The sequence below is a fragment of the Diachasma alloeum genome, unplaced genomic scaffold, assembly GCF_001412515.2.
Source record: "Diachasma alloeum isolate Michigan unplaced genomic scaffold, Dall2.0 Dall_scaffold_00672, whole genome shotgun sequence".
Classification (NCBI taxonomy): domain Eukaryota; kingdom Metazoa; phylum Arthropoda; class Insecta; order Hymenoptera; family Braconidae; genus Diachasma; species Diachasma alloeum.
In genome coordinates this window covers 370,524-377,780 of record NW_021680804.1, presented here as the reverse complement: position 1 = coordinate 377,780, position 7,257 = coordinate 370,524, and the positions used below count along the sequence as shown (strand labels likewise).

The 7,257-nt window shown below is 33.0% G+C and overlaps 1 long non-coding RNA gene across 1 annotated transcript; it reads right to left on the bottom strand.

The window, feature by feature from the left end:
- Positions 1-3,782: 3,782 nt before the first annotated feature.
- LOC107044072 lies at positions 3,783-4,274 on the bottom strand. The gene is made up of 3 exons (XR_001461296.1): positions 4,258-4,274; positions 3,976-4,076; positions 3,783-3,842 (listed from the first exon to the last, which is right to left on the bottom strand). It is a non-coding gene; the product is annotated as an uncharacterized LOC107044072 (long non-coding RNA).
- Between the last annotated feature and the right edge of the window lie 2,983 nt (positions 4,275-7,257).

The window sequence follows — 7,257 nt, the reverse complement described above, 5'->3', positions numbered from 1 at the left end:
AAAGTTGAATATCTCCGAAACTACTGGTCCGATTTTGCTCATCCAAAATACCAAACTTTGTTATCACAAGACCTGAAATCCTACCAAGTTTGAAGTTTCTATCTCGATTATTTTTTAAGTTATGTTTACAAGCAATTTCAGCGAAAAAATGAAAAAACGAGAATAAAACCACATTGCTTGGGGTGTAATGGTCTTTTTTCGATCCATTTAGATAGATATCATCACGACGAGTATTTTGAAAAAAAAAATCGAATCGGTCGAATGGTTCAGGAGATATCGGCAAAAAACGATTTTTGAGGAATTGCTGTATCTCAGGAACCGCTCAACCGATCAAGCTGAAATTTAGCCCAGTTTTGAGTATCAATAGTACCAGAGAGCAGCCAAAATTTCAAGTTCTTTGCGCTAACCGTTCTCGACTTATGGGGGCAATTGGGGATATACGCACACACATGACCACAGACACATACATACAGACATTTTTTAAAAACATCATTTCTTCACGTTTCATGACATTTCTAGGCATTTCCACCCAAAATTAGGAAATCGAAAAAAATTACAATTACATAGCTTCCATTCGTAAGCAAAAATGAAATATCATGGACAGTTGACTACCAATTTTCAGGACATTGACACTGAATCCGATTTAGGGGGAAAAAATCGTGAAATTTCAGGTTTCACTGAAAATTCTGTAAAATTCCAAAATTTTAAGCGAAATAAAAACGAGAATTCCTTCATTTATTTGAATTTCCAATCTTATATGAATATTCAGTGTCAAATTACATTGAATTTTCAGTGAAATCTGAAAATTCATAATTTTTTTCCTCCTTAATCGCATTCAGTGTCACTGTCCTGAAAATTCAAGAATATATTTACCAGAATTTTCTAGTTTTCAATTCATGGAAAAAATGAAACGAAAATTTACAGTTCTGTTTGATTTTGTCGTTATTTCGCAAAAATTACTCTCAGGCTGGAATATTGATTTTTCATAAATAATTTAGGACACAACTCGTCATCTGAAAAAATTGCAATGTTTCTATTTAGTGAGCAGGTATTACATTTTAACTTCCTGTGCGAGAGAAATAGAGTGATTTTAGAAATTTGTCTAAATTTAGGGAAATGTTGGTTGGGACTTTGGTATGTTTTGTGTGACTGAGTATTTTAGACAAAGGCATGGTGGAGATATAGTCACCACAACACTACTGTTTTGCGATTTTCAACAACTTTGTTGACTGTTCAAAATGGAGCAGTGAATTTCAGAAGCTTCAACGTGTTAATATTAAAATCATTGCAAACAGTTTGATAATCCAGAATTAAAGATATCCAAGTACTTTGGCTATTTTTTCTCCAGTGTAGTGCTTTTCTACTTTTCTGCTTTTGTAGCCGAACATCAAAGCTTTTATTTGAGCCCCATTTGTCCCGAATTTTCCGGACATTTTATAATGATTTTATTATTCAAACTTTGCCGGTCTGAATTTGAAACTCGATATTAAACCGTTAGAAAACATTTTAAAAATCATAAAAAAATTAGATAGTTTACTTTTGGAGGAAGATTGACGAAATAATTTAAAAATTTCAATTTTTTCAAAATTAGAAGCATTTTCTATAAATAATTTGTAAACAATCAATTTTCCACCATAAAAATCACTTGTTCGGATTCGTAACAAATTTATTCGTATTCAAAATTTTACCAGAAATCGATTTCACGCGTAAATAATCAAATTTCTGAAAGCTTAAAGAATTTCAATTATTATTTTATGAACAAGGAGTGTTTAGAAAAATAAGAATTCTGTGCAAAATGTAATTTTAATTATGCTGAATATTCATGATTTTTTTCAAATTTTTCTCACGCAATTTAATTGACAAATTTGATGATTGAAAATGGTTGAATCTATAGTGTGGTATGTAGCAAATTGTAAAAGATACTTGGATATCCTCAAACAGGGCTTGGATTGAAGCTTTAAGGTTCAATTATAGTTGTGAAAATATATTTCAATAAAAAGAACGATGCCAAAGTCCTTGAATACGCTTAAATTTGACCAATCAAAAAAGATCATCGAAAAAAGATGCCTCAACTCTTCCTGAAAGCGACACGTAAACTTCCCTCGTTGTTGTATTGGAGGACTTGCACAACCCACTGACCTCTGGACAGTTTCGACAACCACCGACTGTCCACCCAGTCACGATTTGGAAAACTGAGAGTCGTGCTAGGGCGTGATATTTCGAAGGCGAACCAAAACTCTCCGTGTACGTGACACAAACGAATTCGATATCCACTGGGTGAGGTACAATGGATTTTCCACCGTCGCTCCGGCGGTTTTTCCAATTTTTCACACGTAGGGGTTGATCTATCAATGGAAAAATATTGTTTTCTGGAATTATTCAGAATCCACGGAAGTGAAAACAAAGGGATGCAGAAGTGAAAATATTTATTGAAATGCGAAATTGAGATGCTTTTTCACAATTGATTGAATTTCAGTTTGAATGACAGCATTGATTAAATAATTCGATTTATTAGTTGAAACCAATTGGAATAATTCAAAAGGGAGGGTGTTTCAATGGAATGGAATAGAATGGAGTGATCTCTCAGATATTTATCAGGTCCCATTTCTCCCGAAATTTCAGGCAACCTCGTCATTGAAAAGTCAAGCATTCCATTGATCTTATAAAAATTCAATCAGAAAATAAATGAAAGGTGTAAATTTTACTTCAATTTGAAGTACTCTCTTAGTCACATATAGATAGTGAAAGTAACGCAATATGCTGGGGAATCAAAATTTGGATCATATATTGTTTAGCACATTCAAAAATAATTCTTAAAGTATCAGTCATTTTGTTCACGCTACGTTCGAGACATCCATCGTTAAAAATCGAAACAACAAACCGGGGTTCGAGTCTATCCGGCATGTGACGTTACTTTTAGTGTTATCGAACTTTCTCGTTTTTCTACCAATTCCATTGGTCGTAAGCTTCCGAAATACTTAAGGTGTTTCTCCTAAAAAGTCAAAATAATGAAAAAAAAATGGAAAATTCACGAGAGAAAATTCTGAGTATGCTGTATTTTTTTTACGTTAAAGAAGGGAATTTCTATAGCGTTCCACATCTTTGTGACGTCATAGAAAATGATTGGATGGGATTCGGAAAATTATGAGTTTCGGGGCAATTACGCCCTCACGCGCAGACGCATGATTTGAATGTCAGTGAGCATCATGGGAAAGGTATGGGTTGGACCGTGGAACTGAGAGAGAGAGAGAGAAAACACTCGACAGGTTTACCAACTCGAGACGCATTTNAAAAACTTATTTGCGATCCACTGTATACGCTCCATTCGAACTTGTCAAATTCATCGTCATCATAGACCCCAAACCAGTTGGTGAAGGTATTTTCCTTCTTCGGAATTGCATTCTTTATGTATATCAGCTATTCAAAGATATTATTCGATTATCATTAATTAACTTCAATTTTTTTTCCTTTCATGTCGGACCAACTCACTTTATGAAATGGATCATCGTATAACAATGCCACCATCATGTTTGCATCGTAGATTTTCCCTTTATAATATTTCCGAGTTGTGTCATGATGTCCATTGAAGATGATCAAAGGGAGAAATATTGCACCTTCATCTCTCCGCAATCCAACCTCACTCATTATTAGGCCTGTCACACTATTATAATTTTGGTCCGAATTATTATATTTTCTGTAATTAAATCTCCTACCACTCAGCCAATTACGGTCAATCAAGCAGCAATTATAATAATTGTACGAAGAAATCATAGAAAAACTAATTTCATTTGTCGCCAACGTTTCGAACACTCAAAGTGTCCTTCATCAGGGCATCATTTATTCTGTGTTATGAAAACAAAAAGATATATAAATACATATAAAAATCACAAAGAAACAAAACTATTGCACAATTTCAGTAATAACTATGTATAAAACCGTCTCAAAAGTTTACAAAATAATTATTAATGTTGTTACCTAATTAATCCATTTGGTCTTAAGGATTATCACAAAAATATCACCAATCTATATCCAAAAACTGACAAATACCGCTTATATCTGTCAGTGCTCTCCATAACCTAAAAATGACCCAATGTGAATCTTTCAAATTTTATAATTTAACTGCAACTATACACGAAATTTCAATGTTATGTTATTAGCATAATCAATTATTGTAAAAACTATGTTAACAAACACTGTCAAAACATCATGAAAATGCGAAAAACAAGAAAATTATTAATGAGATGAAATTATACATACTACTGCTGTTGTCATTTCATATGAAGAGAACAAAAGTTACCAAATATCACCAGACATTACCAGACATATTTTCTGTACATTTCCATGAAAAAATTGCATGGATAGTTTATTATCAATTCTCCGCCTATCGATGTTGCATTCAATTTGAGAAGAAAAAAAATTACATTTGAATTTTTATTGAAATTCAGTATTTCGCGTATTGCAATAGTATATTTATAACCTAACGAGGTAAAATGAAGGAGTCGTAGGCACATGCGGAATTACAAACTGAAGAGACTCCCCATGGAAGAAAATCCGCACAGAAACGCAAGATCGCAAGATCTTCCCGCCAATTTTATTTGCTCGAGTCTGATTGGTTACGCGGTCGCGTCTCCGTATGGATTCTTGTCCATGGGCGGTCACCCTTAGGCTCCTCTATTTCACCTTCGAGCCTAGAGTGAAAATGAACAGTTAAATATAGATGCGTTGATCCTTTTCTTCTTAAGAATCTTTGACAAATTGTTCTATCTCAGTAACTATTGAATATATTGACCGAAAATTGGATATAGGAATGTTATTTGACAATCCTAACTAGTAGTCAATGTTTCAAAAGGTTTCCCTGATTTTAATCCATGTTATAGTGTTTAAGAGTGAATTCTGACCAAAAAAATTCAAAAACGGCAATATCTTGAAAAGTTTCTATAGAGGGGTATATATATTTTGATTGATGCAGATAGATGACATCAAGACGAACATTTTGAAAAAAAAAAATTGAAATCGGTTGTATAGTTTTTGAGATATTGAGCAAAATAGTTTCACATAAAAAGTTGAATATCTCCGAAACTACTGGTCCGATTTTGCTCATCCAAAATACCAAACTTTGTTATCACAAGACCTGAAATCCTACCAAGTTTGAAGTTTCTATCTCGATTATTTTTTAAGTTATGTTTACAAGCAATTTCAGCGAAAAAATGAAAAAACGAGAATAAAACCACATTGCTTGGGGTGTAATGGTCTTTTTTCGATCCATTTAGATAGATATCATCACGACGAGTATTTTGAAAAAAAAAATCGAATCGGTCGAATGGTTCAGGAGATATCGGCAAAAAACGATTTTTGAGGAATTGCTGTATCTCAGGAACCGCTCAACCGATCAAGCTGAAATTTAGCCCAGTTTTGAGTATCAATAGTACCAGAGAGCAGCCAAAATTTCAAGTTCTTTGCGCTAACCGTTCTCGACTTATGGGGGCAATTGGGGATATACGCACACACATGACCACAGACACATACATACAGACATTTTTTAAAAACATCATTTCTTCACGTTTCATGACATTTCTAGGCATTTCCACCCAAAATTAGGAAATCGAAAAAAATTACAATTACATAGCTTCCATTCGTAAGCAAAAATGAAATATCATGGACAGTTGACTACCAATTTTCAGGACATTGACACTGAATCCGATTTAGGGGGAAAAAATCGTGAAATTTCAGGTTTCACTGAAAATTCTGTAAAATTCCAAAATTTTAAGCGAAATAAAAACGAGAATTCCTTCATTTATTTGAATTTCCAATCTTATATGAATATTCAGTGTCAAATTACATTGAATTTTCAGTGAAATCTGAAAATTCATAATTTTTTTCCTCCTTAATCGCATTCAGTGTCACTGTCCTGAAAATTCAAGAATATATTTACCAGAATTTTCTAGTTTTCAATTCATGGAAAAAATGAAACGAAAATTTACAGTTCTGTTTGATTTTGTCGTTATTTCGCAAAAATTACTCTCAGGCTGGAATATTGATTTTTCATAAATAATTTAGGACACAACTCGTCATCTGAAAAAATTGCAATGTTTCTATTTAGTGAGCAGGTATTACATTTTAACTTCCTGTGCGAGAGAAATAGAGTGATTTTAGAAATTTGTCTAAATTTAGGGAAATGTTGGTTGGGACTTTGGTATGTTTTGTGTGACTGAGTATTTTAGACAAAGGCATGGTGGAGATATAGTCACCACAACACTACTGTTTTGCGATTTTCAACAACTTTGTTGACTGTTCAAAATGGAGCAGTGAATTTCAGAAGCTTCAACGTGTTAATATTAAAATCATTGCAAACAGTTTGATAATCCAGAATTAAAGATATCCAAGTACTTTGGCTATTTTTTCTCCAGTGTAGTGCTTTTCTACTTTTCTGCTTTTGTAGCCGAACATCAAAGCTTTTATTTGAGCCCCATTTGTCCCGAATTTTCCGGACATTTTATAATGATTTTATTATTCAAACTTTGCCGGTCTGAATTTGAAACTCGATATTAAACCGTTAGAAAACATTTTAAAAATCATAAAAAAATTAGATAGTTTACTTTTGGAGGAAGATTGACGAAATAATTTAAAAATTTCAATTTTTTCAAAATTAGAAGCATTTTCTATAAATAATTTGTAAACAATCAATTTTCCACCATAAAAATCACTTGTTCGGATTCGTAACAAATTTATTCGTATTCAAAATTTTACCAGAAATCGATTTCACGCGTAAATAATCAAATTTCTGAAAGCTTAAAGAATTTCAATTATTATTTTATGAACAAGGAGTGTTTAGAAAAATAAGAATTCTGTGCAAAATGTAATTTTAATTATGCTGAATATTCATGATTTTTTTCAAATTTTTCTCACGCAATTTAATTGACAAATTTGATGATTGAAAATGGTTGAATCTATAGTGTGGTATGTAGCAAATTGTAAAAGATACTTGGATATCCTCAAACAGGGCTTGGATTGAAGCTTTAAGGTTCAATTATAGTTGTGAAAATATATTTCAATAAAAAGAACGATGCCAAAGTCCTTGAATACGCTTAAATTTGACCAATCAAAAAAGATCATCGAAAAAAGATGCCTCAACTCTTCCTGAAAGCGACACGTAAACTTCCCTCGTTGTTGTATTGGAGGACTTGCACAACCCACTGACCTCTGGACAGTTTCGACAACCACCGACTGTCCACCCAGTCACGATTTGGAAAACTGAGA